The 14,571-nt window shown below is 51.6% G+C and overlaps 2 long non-coding RNA genes across 3 annotated transcripts in view; one reads left to right on the forward strand and one right to left on the reverse strand.

Annotated features, from left to right (window-relative positions):
* The first annotated feature begins 1,020 nt into the window (after positions 1–1,020).
* On the forward strand, positions 1,021–9,656 carry LOC102497473 (uncharacterized). Its single transcript, XR_333619.1, has 3 exons — positions 1,021–1,157; positions 2,297–2,421; positions 9,048–9,656. It is a non-coding gene; the product is annotated as an uncharacterized LOC102497473 (long non-coding RNA).
* Positions 9,657–11,002: 1,346 nt separating this feature from the next.
* The window catches only part of LOC102498140 (uncharacterized), a 78,845-nt gene continuing 75,276 nt past the window's right edge, over positions 11,003–14,571 (reverse strand). Inside the window, exons 5-6 of one of the 2 annotated variants that reach the window (XR_333621.3) lie at positions 11,242–11,352; positions 11,003–11,150 (exon numbers count right to left, since the gene is read on the reverse strand). This is a non-coding gene — a long non-coding RNA (uncharacterized LOC102498140). The remainder of the gene's footprint in view (positions 11,151–11,241; positions 11,353–14,571) is intronic. The other variant, XR_333620.3, reaches the window with a different exon arrangement.

Here is a 14,571-nt window from a genome sequence, read left to right on the forward strand (position 1 = left end):
CAGGGGAGGGGACTTGTGAGGGTCTGAGAATTACCAGAGCTCACAGCTGAGAACTGAGTGCATCCCTGGGGAAGTTCCCAGGACCCCAGGAATCCCTGGGGAACCACAATCCCCAGGGCCTGTACCAAGTTCCGGCCACTAATGACAAAGAAATCCTCATCAGTTCAGGGTAGTGGGCCTATCCAGCTCAGCTGTGTACCCGTGGCTTTGGTCCAGTTCCCAAGGAAGCTTATTCCTGGGTTGAGAGGAAGAGGACAGGAAGCCAGGGGCTAGCCATGAGACCCACTTCCCTCTTAGCTCCCTGGCCTCGTCACCTTGAACTGCTGTCCCTTTCCCCTGAGTTGGGGCCAGGCGGGCAGGACACTGTGGGCAAGGTCAGTGTGCTTCCGACCCAGAGCACTGAAGTCAGATCAGGCCCCAGGAGCGCAGCTTTCACATGAGGGGCGAAGACGATGCTCCTCACTCGGTCACGCCGTAACCTTGTCAGCGAGAGAAAGCGTGACGATAGCAGTAGTTCCTATTCCGCACCCTGCCTCTGTGCTGGGTGCCTCACACAGTTCGCTGCTGATCCTCACAGCCATAGGACAGATGGTGCAATGTCATTTGACCAAAGAGGAAACTGAGGCACAGAAAGGTGAAATAACTTGGCCAGGACCCCCAGAGTCAGGCCAGAGCAAAGCTTGCCTGGCTTCAGGGAGTATCTGCCTTTATTCCTTGTTTGTCTCTGCCACGTAAACTAGCAATGTCACCCTTTATCCAGCCCCTCAGAGGAAGCCATGAGAGAAACAGAGGTGGCATCAGCAGGTGGGGAAGTGAAGGCACCCAGCCTAATGTTCCCAAGGGGCCAGGAGCAGAACCGAGATGACAATCTAGGCTTCCTTGACCTCTGAGGTGACCCCCTCTGCCCACACAGGTGTGAACAGGTGGAGTTAGGTTGTTCCCATGGAAACTTGGCCATTGTGACCAAAGCCAAGGGCTTAAAAAGAAGCCAGTATAGTTTCAAGTCCAGTTTCACTAACATCTGCTTTAGAGTCACTCAGGGGGAACCACCCCTCATGGGGTGCACGTCACCCTAGAGTTTGCAAAGCTCTTTCTCATGCATTCTACAGTTTGGCTCAACAACCAATGGGGTAGGGATTATTTTCTCCATTTTACAGGTAAGGAGCCTGAGGCCCCAGATGGTGACCTGTGGCCCTCCGAACATAAAACCCCTTGTGTGCAGCCTTAAGAACAGGCACCTTTACAAGCGGCAAGATGATGAACTCACAGGGCCACGTGCATCTGAACCTGCTCAGCCCAGAGCACTAATGAGTTGTGGGCAGGCAGAGGCTTAGGCACAACCGGCCCCTGGGTCAAGGGTGACGCCAGGACCTGAATGGGGCGGGTTGCTCAGGGAGCCCCAGGAAGCTCTGGCCTGGACGCCACTGCCAGGCCTCTCTTCCAGGACACTAATTGAGCCTGAGCTGGGTCAGAGGGGCCACGGTATCCCACCAGAGCTGGTGCTTGGGGCCAGGCAGGGGGCGAGCAGCCTTTGTCTCTTCGTCTCTGACCTCGGAGCACAGGGCTGCACGAGGTTGCCCCTCGGGACCTGGAATCTGAGCTAATGAGGCTGGACCCAGACCAGCTGGGGCTGCTGCAACATCAGTAGCAGGGAATGGGTAGCCTGAGGCTTCCTCTAAGCCCAGCACTCTGGGTCCCCACGGGGACTATGAGCGTGCAACAGGTGTCTTTTTTGTGCTGTTAAGTGTGCCAGGGTGACAGGTGTAAGCAGGGACTAAGGCATGGTCATCCCCATCTCAAACACAAACCAAGGACCAGAGACTGTGACTGCCCAGACTCCACTAGCCAGCATCAGGCCAAGAATCCAGATCTGATGTCAGTTTTCGCTCCTGTCCCCTGGCAGATCCCCCACCCCCTACTTGCCATGGTAATAATCTTGCTCATTAACCAAGCACTCACCTCAGGCCAGACCTGGTGCTAAGCTCTTTACATTCATTATGTCATTAAATTCTCATAATATAAGGAAATGGGACACAGAGAGGCTGAGTGACTTGTCCGAAGTCACGTAGACAGGAATATTCGACAGTCCAAGAGAGAGAAGAGTGAAGTGGAATCTGGCCAGCTGAGAAAAATGCTACCTACCAGATGGGAGAGAGTGGGTCAAGTGTGGAGAAGTGCTAATCCTGGAGGACTTTCTAAAGGAGGCATCCTCTGCCTAGCAGAGGTGCTGGTACAGAAGACCACCACACAGCCTCCAAGCTCAGCCACCTCTCTCCCTCCCCTCCATCACTCTCAGGCCTCCAGCAGCTTGCAGAAGAATGCACGTTCCAGGTTCAGTATCCAAACCTGGAGGGTTGAGATCTGCGTTTCCACGGCAACCGTATCCTTAACAGCATCCAATAAGGACATTATTTGGCCGCAGTAAGTACACATGATCTTTTGATTACCGCCAAAGGTATTGAGAGGAAGCCCGCCCCTTCTCCAAGAGCCCCCACGCCTCCTTGGAAAAACAGATGCTGCCTCCCCACAAAAAGTGGGGAGATGGAATGGAGGGAAAGGCCTTGTACAAGAAAGGGAAAATGGGAAAAAGATCAATGTTTGCATTAATGCAGTTGCCTGTTCAGCGTTTCTCCTCTTTTATAGATTTAGATAACATGCTCATCAGGGATATCTTCATTTCCCAGAGTGAAGAAATTAATTACTCACTAATGGCGCAATTCAGAAATTAATTTGTGCTACCATCTCAAATATGTCGTTATTAATCAATTGATAGCTGGGAGCTGGCAGGGGGAGGTGTCCGCTAGGGTGTGAGATGTTGGGGTTGACCTATTTTTGATGGGCAGTTTCAGAGGCTAGACTGGGGCCACTCAGAGGTAGGGACTAGGGTTGCAGGCCCAAAAGTGGGGACCTGCGATGTTGTGAGAAAAGCACTAGGTAGGGAGTCAAATGGCTTAAAATCTAGGGGACTTTGGGCAAGTCCCTCTGGATCTCAGTTTTCCAGTCTGTTCAGGAAGGAGGGTTGAACTTGAGCAGCAATGTCCAAACCTCCTACAACTGCAGATTTCATTCAATAAGCCCCTATGCAGAATACCCCCATCAAGAAGAAAGGGCTGCGGGGCCGGCAGGTGGCGTGGTGGATAAAAGCACTGGACTCCCACATGGCTGACCATGGTTCAAGTCCCAAACCTGGCAGCTTGCTTTCTCGCTTTCCCTCTCTCTCTCTCTCTCACTCTGCCCCTCTCTGGTCAAATTAAAATATATAAATAAATAAAAGTTAAATAAAATAATCCTAAAAAAAAAAAGAAAAAGAAGAAGAAGAAAGGGCCTGGATGGGGAAGGGAGGCCTAAAGCCCTCAGTCCTGCTCCCCTCTCCCGTTTTATGGTCCCGAGGACTCTGCAGAGCACAGGTAGACACCGTTTGTGGGAAGGGGTCTATGACTAGCCATGAATCCTGGGTTCTCTGGAGTGAGGGTCTCAGGGCAGTGTCCCTGGTCCCCCTTTTCCCCTACATGCTGACCAATACCCAGTTTCACTTGTACTACAGACTCTCAGCGCTGTGTCCATCTTACTCAGTTCTGCAACTTCAGTGCCTGGAACAGGACCTGGACTACATGGGAGTCCAGCGACATAGCCATTACGCTAACTGCTGGTTCCCATTAAGTGTTTAATGTATGAATAATGGTTTGGCGTTAGACAACTGGGATGGGGAAGGTTGACCAGATGGGAGGCCATCATGAAAGCAGATGGAGAGCCTGGTGGAGTCTGGTCTGGGGTGGGGTGGGGACACGAAGGGGCGAAGGGGACTGCAGGGGTTAAAGGTCAGATTGGGGCTGGGGTGGGGGAAGGTTGGTGATGGGAATCAGACACCCAGGAGGTGCTAGGGCAGGGATATGCGGTGGTAGTTGCAGCATGCTGACCTGACCAGGTCTGCTCCCTGTGCTCTCACACACTGCCTCAGTTAATCCTCACCCCAACCCCATGAGATCGGTTACTATTATTTATCAGCTGTGCAGATGAATGCTGCTCAGGGCCACTGAGCTGCCAGAGCAGAGCCACTTTTGAGTCCAGACACCCTGGGTCTAACACCCATGCGCTCACACACCACCACCACCAGCTCCATGTAGAGGCTGGGTGATTGTCTACTGTTCTTGGGGAGACTTTTTTCCCTTACCGTGTCATGGTCCTCCTGCCTCCCAGCTGGGACTACACAGCTGGGGCCACCACCCAGATCTTTCGGGCAGAGTCTTGCTGTATTGCCCAGGCCAGCCCCAAACTCATGGTTCTCCTGCCTCATCTTCCCCAGTCTCTGGAACTGCAGGTGTACATCACCATGCCTGGCCTTTTGGTTGGACTGGGAAGCAAACCTGGGCCTCCCATGTGATCCGGCCTGTGGAACAGAGTCTTAGCAGTCCTCACTGCTGCAGCAGGGCCTCCCTGTGACACTTCCAGTCCCCATATGCATTATTCTTGACCATGCTTGATCCTATGAGGTGGGCAGAGTGCACACCATCATTGCCTCAGAGAGGCCAAACCAGTGCCAAACAGGCCTTCTGGCATCCCGGCTGGTGGTCGTTGGGTGGGATGGGAGGATGGCCCTGCCCTAGAGAGTGGGGTCACCTCACCCTGCCCCTGGCTGGATCAAAAGGCCAAAGAACCTGAACTGTGTGCAGGCACCCTCCTTGGTCTGACAGCGGTCCAGAAGAGCTACAGATACAGGTGACGTCAGAGGGACAACTCATCATTTGATAGCTACAGAACTGGGTACCAGAAGGGGAAGGGCTGACCTGGATCACACAACACATGAAGACAAAGGCTCACTTGGGGGCAACCCTGAGAGAGGACGTACACCTGCAGGATGTCATGCCCTGTAAGGCAGGGCCTCTCTGCCCATGCCCACTCGGGGTGGGTCTTGCTGGGAACTGGAGCATGGGAAGGATGCCCTCAGGCTCTGGGAAGGCCTAGGACGAGGATGCTGTGACTTGTACATGGAAGTGGCAGGTGAGCTGACTGGGAATAGCAGGATCAGAGATGGTTTCCAGGGTGATCTGTGGGCTTGGGAGAAGCAGGGAGCGAGCTGCATGGTAGAAGAGGGACTTCTCGGCCCCAGCTTTGCTCCTCTGCCCAGGAAAGAGCCTTGGGCTCCTCTTATAAACCGACATGTGCAGCCATTTCCACCTGCCATTCTTCTCAGTCTTGGACACCGACCTCATTCATAGATGAGAAAACTGAGGCCCAGAGAGGGCAGGAGCTGGCCAGGAGCCTCCCAGGTAGGCACAGAGCTGAGTGCCGGGAAGGAGGGGGCTGTGGAACGCACGGGAAAGGGGTGGAGGTGAAAAAGTGCCCCGAGTGATCTCCCGGCGACACTGACCACCTAGAGTCACTCTCCCCAAGGCAAGCAGTCATGACAGTCCTGACAGCAATGACATGCACAGTGGCTCATGCCTGGCCTAGACAGGGTCTTCCAGGTCTGGGACCAGGATGGCTATGACCTGGTCCCAGCTCAGCCCCTGGGAGACCTTAGACAAGTGAGTTCTTGCTCCCTCTTCAGTAAAACGGGATTAAATCCCTCAGGTCTGGTGAGAAGACTCCAACAAGAGGTCTCAGGTGAAGGGTTTGGCGAACTGGAAAAGCCAGGCAAATATCCATTAGTGCTTTCGGGTCGGCAAGTTTCTAGCCTTCATAGGCAACCTCTGAATGTCCAGAGTCACCACCTCTGGCCTCCACCAAGCAGCTACATGATATGGGCCTACTATGTGACAGCTTTGTCACCACACCAGGGCCCACAGTGCAGCCAGCTAAAGGCAGCAATCTGTCTATAGCTATTTCCTCCAGTAGCTGCACGCTAACTGCTGGTCCCCAAAAAATCTATTCATTATTTTTTAATTTGCTGTAGAGCACATGGGCTCACCAGAAAGAGTAAGATAGAGAAGGAAAGAAGAAAACAAGAAAGAAGAAAAAGAAAAAGAAAGAGAAAAAGAGAAAGGAAGAGAAAAAAGAGAAAGAAAGAAGAAAGAGGAAAGAGAGAAAGAAAGAAAGAAGAAAGGGAAAGAAAGAAAAAAAAGAAAAAGAAAGAAAGAAAAAGAAGAAAGAAAGGAAGAAAAAAGAAAGAACAAGAAGGAAAGAAAGGAAAAGAAGGAAAGAAAGAAAAAAGAAAGAAGACCAAAAAAGAAAGAAAGAAAGGGACCAGCAGTTAGCGTAATGGCTATGTCACTGGACTCCCACGTAGTCGACTGCGGTTCGCGTCCCGAACCTGGTGGCTTAAACTCACGCCGGGCGCGTGTGCGTGCGTGCCCAAGATCCCAAGAGGAGAATGGAGGAGAAGGGATTGCATCGTGGCCATCCCCCCTGGGGGGTGATTTCTCGCTTTCTGTCTCTCTGTCTCTCTCTGGCTGGCTGGCGAGCGCACACGCCCTATAGCAAAAACCTCTTAAAAAAAAAAAAAGAAAAGAAAAGAAAAGAAAGAAAGAAAAAGAAAGCACGCTGTCAGGTCCAGGGCTTGAATCATGATTAGCCATGTGAGAATCTAGCACCTTAACCACCATGCCACCTGCTGGACCCTCCATGAACTTTTTTTTTTTTTTTTTCTTTTTTTTTTTTTAAGAGGTTTTTGCTATAGGGCGTGTGCGCTCGCCAGCCAGCCAGAGAGAGACAGAGAGACAGAAAGCAAGAAATCAGCCCCCAAGGGGGATGGCCATGCCACAATCCCTTCTCCTCCACTCTCCTCTCAAGATCTTGGGCACGCACGCACACACACCCAACATGAGTTTAAGCCGCTGGGTCTGGGACTCGAACTGAGGTTAACTACATGGGAGTCCAGCGACATAGCCAACTGCTGGTCTCCCATCCATGAACTTTCTGAAGTCCCATCTATATACTCACTTACCCTCACCCTGGCCATAAACGTGAACTCAGACAACAGGAGCAAGAAACATAATCGCTTCTTTTTTCTGGGGAAGGAAGAAAACTTGGGCGTAAGAATCCCTCCACCCTACTCTTCCCTCTCTCCTTCCCAGTCCCCTGCAGTTTCCCCAGTGACCTGGAGATGGCTCTCCTCTGGCAGCACCCAGGACCACTTCCTGCCCCTCACCATCCCTGGCCAGCTGGGAAGGATCAGGAAAGTTCTTCTTCTGGTCAGGATGTGAGCTGAGGGCCCAAGAAGCCCTGACCAATTCTACCCTTCAATACTCGGAGTCCCGTGGTTAAACCAGATGTCCTCCATGGTTACCTCATCACCAACCTACCCCTGCATCTCCTCACCCTCCAACAAGTCCTTCTCGCAGTCCTTCCCATCCCATCTCTCTCTGACCCTGTCTCACATACCCATCTGTCTCTCTGTAACTCTGTGGCTTTGTGTCTAGGACTCTCTTTGCTCCGAGGTCTCCCTTCTCTATGGCTCTTTTGACTTTGTCTCCAGCCTGGGCAGGAAGTACATGATCTACTGGGTGCTGCCTACACAGTCTGGACACCTTCCAGCCAGCCGGAGGCTAAGAGGGCAACACTCAGGTCCTCCTGACAGAAGCCCGTGTGTGATACTGGATGGAGGGGGACTGGGAGAGGATGAGTGTATGTGAGTGGATCTACAGGGGTTACCAGACCCCTATTGTCCTCTCCTACTCCCCACAGGCAAGATTTCCCCAGCAGAGGGGCAACAGGGGCATGGTGGTTAGCAGGCTTGGCCAGACACTGTTGTGTTGGTACAACCTATTTAACTGTATGCAGCACCCATTGTTGGGTAGACACCATTACTTTTTTTTTTTTTTGGAGATCATTTTATTTAATTTTATTCATCATTATTATTATTACTTTTTAAGAGAGAGAGGAGAGACCAGAGAGAAGAGACGAGAGACAAGAGAAAAGTGAGAATGCAAGCCACCAGGGATTTGAACCATAATCAATCATAAGGGAATCCAGTACCTTAACCACCATGCCACCTGCCAGTCCCACCATTACTTCTAACTGAGTTGAGTTAGGTTGGATTGGATAGAAAAGAGTGTGTCTGCATGTGAAAGGAGTTAAGACATAATGGGTTCAAATGACAGTGGGCTGCTAGGCTTGGTTGGGTTCAGTCTGGCTTGAGCAGGATTGGAGAATCAACCCTCTGAGAGACTGGTGGGGGTTCAGTTTTTGTTTATAGAGACATACAGACCTGGGGACACTATCTGCTCACCTGCTCCATATTTAGTGCTTATTACAACACAGCTAGCCTCAGCCTTAGGGGAAGCAGATTAAAATGTGTGCTGATCTCACCTGGGGAGACCTCAGCATCTTCCTCATAGGCCAGCCCTTGAGATTGCACAGCTCCACGTCCTCCCAGCCAGGCCCTTTGCTCCCTGAGGAGTGTTTCTCAAACCGTCAGGCTTGGCGACTGAGACTGGTGAGAGAATATTTCCCAGAGGGTAGAGGGGAGGTACTAGGTATCACAGAGCCCTATGCTGGGTGTCGAGGCCAGGGAGGAGTCGGTGAAGAATGTCGTCTCTGCTGCACTCTTCAAAACATACCTGTCCTGGTGGCAATTCTTTAGATCCTGAGAAAGTCTGTCTAACGCAATAGTTTCTGCTAAGGGTCCCCATCTATGGTCTTCCTCTTCTTCTTGGGAAGAGGTGCTTTTTTTGCAGGAAAATTCTAGACATGATGCTCTAACCCCAATAAATGAGGTAGGTGGGATCTCAGCATGCTTGGTCTGGGGAGAGAGGACTCAGTTTGAAACTTCTGGGACTTCTGCTCCCCATCAAGTCACAAGGTGAAGGAAACTGCTCACTTCCTCTAGGTCAAGGCCACCCCAAGCTGGGGAATATATCCCCAGCCTCATGCCAATAGGTCGTGAGAAGTTGCTCCGAGAAGATCCCTCTCTGGAACACTCTGAGAGGAAGGAAGGATGGAGAAGATGGTCTTTATGATTCCTCTCATTGTCAATAGCCTCCGGACTCCAACACCACACTGGGGGATGATCAGAGAATGAGGGCCAGTGGGGTGCTGTGGGGAGACCCAGCTCTTGTGTCAATCCTCACAGTGCATGCCCACAGCTATCCATCACCTTCTGTCTGCAGAGGTAGAGTGGAGATCATCAACTCCACTTTAAGAATGTGGCTGTATCCAGTGACCTTCTCCAAACCATGGCAGTCTCTGTGCTGCCCACCAACCTGGAAGTAGAACCGTGGAAATAGGGATTGCCTTTCAAAGATGAGTCAACTTCTCCCATCACAGCTGAGGGTGGGAAAGTAACGATCGTGCTCATGCACACTCACACACACCAGAAAGCCTGCAAGCTTACCAGGGAACTGGGCCTGAGTACAAGATTCCTACTTTCTCGTAACCTCTGCTATAATACCATGGGAATGGATAAACCCATGACTTTCAAATGATGCTCTATGAACCTTGGGTTCTCTGGGACTGCCTCAGAGATGTTGTGTGATGATGGGACACCTAGGGAATCCCCAGCACCTCCTCCAACTCTAAGACAGTAGCTGTGCAGCTTCTATCAGACCTCATTTGAACTGTAAGGACCCTCCTGGCTCAATGTCTGGTCTCACGATTTCATGTCAGAGATGCTGATGGACCTTCATCACTTAACCTTCACCATCCCCGGCCTCATTCTGGGTATCACTGTTGAGAAATACGCGATATGGACTCTGCCCTCAGTCTCCTAATGAAGATAAAACCACATTTGATCATAAAGGCTGGTGGTTGTCTTTGTGCTTAGTCTCATCTGTGATTTTGTTTGCATTCTGTGAGTAGCCTGAGAGTTTGCCATCCTTAGGGAGTTGGAGCATGGCTGATAGGGAAAAATCCTTTGGTCTATCCTGTGAGGTGGTTGGGGGTAGCACTGGGGGAGATGAGAACAGGAAACCGACAGAAGACCATCCACGTAAGTTTATGAAGACATGGGTATGTCCCAGATCAATGAATGACTTCCCTCTAACTGAGCTGCCACCTCCCCGGGGGCAGCTTTCCTTTGGGAAGTTCCAGGGACTGTCAGTAGCTCATGTGGAGAGGGCTCTGAGCCAGCAGCAGAGAGCCAGCCAGGTTTCACCAGTTACCAGTCAATGCCTTGCAGGTGTAGACTCTGAGATTGTCTAACCTCTCCTCTTAGTTCACCTCCAAGTTAGTAAACCCTAGAAGAATCCTCTCATGACTCAAAATACTCCCCTCAACATGGGTATTGAGAATCTATAGCATCATAATTCCAAGCCTCATTTATATTTCTGTATTCTTTATTCCCTCTGCAGAGCCCCAAGAAAGGATATCTTTACCATCACTCATGGCCCTGTGCCTCTCAGTGTGTCAGATCACACAGACGGTGATGGCATCGGGGTGCAGGCTGCGCTCCTGACAGTTACCAAGAGAATGCATGAGTTTCCCACAGACGTGGCATGTGCCACTAGTGGCCAGGACTGGGTGGGCGAGGGGAAGAAGGAAAGTCTAAGATGGGAATCCAGAATGCACCTGCATTACCCACAGCAGGGAAGCGTGCAGCGTGGGGGTTGACATGGAGCCCCCATGGGACCCATGAAGCATTGTTCACCAGCCTCTGTGGGCCTGACACCAGGCATCAGCAATGGGCAATATGGAAGATTTTTGGTCCCTTCTCCCATTATCCCCCCACCTCCCTTTGCCCTGACTCTAGAGGAGCCAGTGGCAAGACGGCAAAAAAGTAGACGGAAAGAGAAAGATTGGACTCCCCACTCTTGCTCCCCAAGCCATGGGTCAGATTTGAACTGAGGGGAAGGGAGATGTTTTAAATAGGGTGTGAGGTTGAAGTTTTAACTGAAACTGGATTGGTTTGGAAAGTGAGTCCTTATTAATAAAACAAGGCTCTTCCTGAAACCAACAGTGACTCCAAGTCAGTCCAAGAAACAGGGGAAGGAAACTCGGTAGGAGCAAGTTTAAAGACAGCGATTGAAAACACCAGTCATTTCCTGTTTGCATCCCATCGAGTTTGACCCCACTGCGTTATTAGTCAGAGTAACTTACACACGCTGCTCTAATAAACAGCCCCAATGGCTCCGTGGCTTTGCACAGTTACGTTTATTTCTCACTTAAGCGAAGTCTGTGTCAGGCCGCTTTCCTGAATGTCTCTCCTCCACGCCGTTACTCGGGACATGGGTTCCTTCCATCTTGTGGCTTCCCCATCTCATGGCTTGAAGATTATCCTGGGGTCACCCAGACAACAGAAAGGGGACAAATGTTACAGGAAGGCACCCCCGAAACTTATTTACCTCATTCCAGAAGTGCCACATGTACCTTCTGCTCACATTCCTTTGCCTAGAACAAGCCCTTCCTCCCAGGAGCTCTGGATCCAGATGGGTCTTGGTTGTGCATAATCCCATTTAGTCCATTCTTCTCTCTCCCATCCTGGCAGGTTAGAAAAAATGGCATACTGCACTTGTGCTGGGTGACCTTGGGCGAGTCAGTAAGCCCCTCTGGACCTTGGCTCACTACTTGAATAAAAGCGAGAAAGTGCCCGAAGGCCCTGTAGCTAGCTCGGTCTCTAAGATGAGCCCTCTTTTTGGAAGGCCCTTGCCCTGTTCTAATCCCACCTTAATGCAGAACAAAGCACACTGGGCTGTGGAGGGAGAGGGCAGACCAGGCTGTGACCCGGTGGGCTGGTGGAGGCTGCAGAGGCAGCCTGCTCCCCGCCTTCCAGCCAAACTCGCCACTAATGAGGCCTGTCTGTAGAGTAATTAGCCACAATCACCGCGCAGTGCATTAGGCAGACACAGCCTTGGTGCTGTGGAAGCGTCTCCCAGGACGCAGGAGCCCAGGGCTTTGAACACTGCATTAAGGCAGGGGATGCGTCCTAATGTCACTTAATTACCCCAGACAGCCTCAGATGTAATCGAGCCTGGATGGGCTGGTGGAGCGGGTGCAGGCATCCAGAGGAGGCTGATGCGTTTATAATGATGCCACTTTGCAAGACAAATCTGGGTTTGGCAGGTTGAAGATGAGAAGGATGGTTTGTGGGGGGGTGAGGGGAGCGGGAGAGAGGAAGCTGCCCTGGCATCCAGACCAGGGCCCTTCCAATCCTCAAAACCTTAAGAGATCTTGACCCTGGGCTGGCCAGACATCTCTGTGCAACTGCCAGAGACAGCAGGAAATTGAGGGGATGGGTCTTTACGTCTTATCCCCTCACCCAAAAGGCTGTGCTGGCCAGAGTTTTCCTCTTTGTTCTTTGTTTTCTGTGAATGGGGAATAACAGGAATAGTGATGGTGCATAAAGGAGGAAGCATTAGCAGGCGGGAGCTGAAGATGGGTGCTAGAGGGGTCAATGGATATTCTGAAGGCCTGGTAGTGCCCAGGAGGATGCTGTGGACTAGGCTGGGAGAAAGTTCCATGAGCAGATGGAAAATCTCTGAGATGTGTACAAATCTGGACACCGACTCAGACCTGAGAAGGACTCTCAAGATGGTGCCCCTGCCAATTCATGTCCCTCCAGAGGCCAGAGACCCCACGATGCAGGGACCTGGGGCCTCTGAAAAGTCCTCAAATGCAGGGACCTTAACTCTCTTGTTCACCTTACATTGCCAGCACTTAGCACAGCGCTTTGACAAATCTGTGCTGACATGGGCAAGGGAAGGAATGTCCCCAGCCCACTTATCCTCTTGGGCTTGTCATTTCCATCTCTGGACCTCAATGTCCCTATTTGCAGTTGACGGTGCTCAACTCACCTCCCAGGGCTGTGATGGCATGTGTCCAGTGAGCTAATGACACAAACCTGTCCCAGGCCAGACTGATCACCAAACCAGTGAGAAGTCCAGATCTCAGTGGCCAGGGTTAAAATGAAACTGTGATAAGCTTGGCAAAGAGGCCAAGGACTCACTCTCAATCCCTCTCCCTCTCTTAAACCTGACTTGTCAGGACCCCTGGCATCGCTAACTGTAGTGCTTTCAATTATTTCAATGGCTGCCTTGGAAGACAAAGCTCTTTGGAGAGGTGCCCCAAAATAATAAAGGAGAGGAGGAATACTCAGGTGGAGACCTTGCCAGGGAATGTTTTCAGTGTCCCTCTACTCGGCTGAATAGAATGTGCTACTGGAGAGGGTAATTTGGGCACACATCTCCTATAGATTATCAGACAGGTGAACGAGTGGGGCTCAGAAGGCAACCCACCTCTCACAGGGCATTGCTTAGGCTCAGAGGCTGAGGGAGGTGAGCCATGGCTTAGGCTGCAGGTGAGGGAGAAGAGAAGATGCAAACAGACTATCAAGATCTCTAACGCCAGGTAAAGACCAGGACCATAGCTTCCCTGGCCCTCACAGGCAAGGACAGCAATGTGGTGATATATCTGAAGGGTTCTCTTTCTCTTCTTCCTCTCTTAGCTGGCCAAAGACCTTCTCAGAAATCTCTGTCCTTAGCTTGCTGTGAGACTCTGGTGACTTCACTATCCCTCTCTGGATGGTGAGCAGCTGGGTTATATGGTTGTTATAACACTTGTAACCTTGACATCCTATCTGCCTGTCATACAAAGGGGACACTGGCTCTCTCTGGGGTCCCTCTTATGGCACCCCAGAGCCCACTCACTCCCTCACTAGCTGCCCAGCACTCACTGCGACCCACAGTGACATTGAGAGACATGCTGTTCTCTACCTTGCCCAATGGGCCATGTGCCAACACCTGCCTTCTCCCCGTGAGCCATCCATCACTGTCTAAGCATGTCGGTGGGAAAACGGCTTCATTAGCTCCTCCCGAGCCATCCGTCCCCCAGTGTGGAGACAAATGAAGTCCTCTCACCCCCATCAGCCTGGGAGAGCTCAGAAAGGGCGGCCGCTGAAGGGCTGCCCTGACATCTCTGTCCCCCATGTAGTTCTCCCACCTGACGACATAGGCCTCTTCCATAAGGCAGGAAGCTCTGCCCTCCCAGAATGCATCCGACAGCTCCCTCACCTCTTGTCACCATGCCTGAAGTCCTCACCATCTCAGGGGCACTGAGGGCCTGTGGCCTGCACTAGTCTGTTAAAATGGCAGGAGGAGAAGAGCAGAGGACTGGGAGCCAAGACCAAAAATGCTCTTTTGCTGTATGATCTTGGGTGGTCAATGTCTCTTAGCTGGGGAGACACCTCAGTATTCCCATCTTTAAATGAGGGAAGTGGCCTAGAATCTGGTCACTTCCAAGGCCCTAGATCTCTGATAGGAGGTTCCACAGGGACAGTCTGTGGGTCTGATAATGTGCCAGCATGTCTGGGGAAGAGGAAGAACTCCGGCTCCACCAAGCACATGGCTCAGGCTTGACAGGCATGGCCACACCACTTGGCAAACACAGCTCTCCCCATCCCATTTCTTGGAAAATGGACCCATTTTAGAACTTCTAGTTACCAGTCATGACTTCGGGGGCTCTGCCAACAGTGGACAAAAGATGGAGTTGAGGGAACCAGCAGTTGGCGTAATGGCTATGTCACTGGACTCCCACATAGTCGACCGCGGTTTGCGTCCCGGACCCGGTGGTTTAAAACTCACACTGGGCGCGTGTGCGTGCATGCCCAAGATCCCAAGAGGAGAATGGAGGAGAAGGGATTGCGTCGTGGCCATCCCCCCTGGGGGGTGATTTCTCGCTTTCTGTCTCTATGTCTCTCTCTGT

The sequence above is a fragment of the Tupaia chinensis genome, unplaced genomic scaffold (genome assembly GCF_000334495.1).
Source record: "Tupaia chinensis unplaced genomic scaffold, TupChi_1.0 Scaffold000072_1, whole genome shotgun sequence".
In the NCBI taxonomy this organism is placed as follows: Eukaryota; Metazoa; Chordata; class Mammalia; order Scandentia; family Tupaiidae; genus Tupaia; species Tupaia belangeri.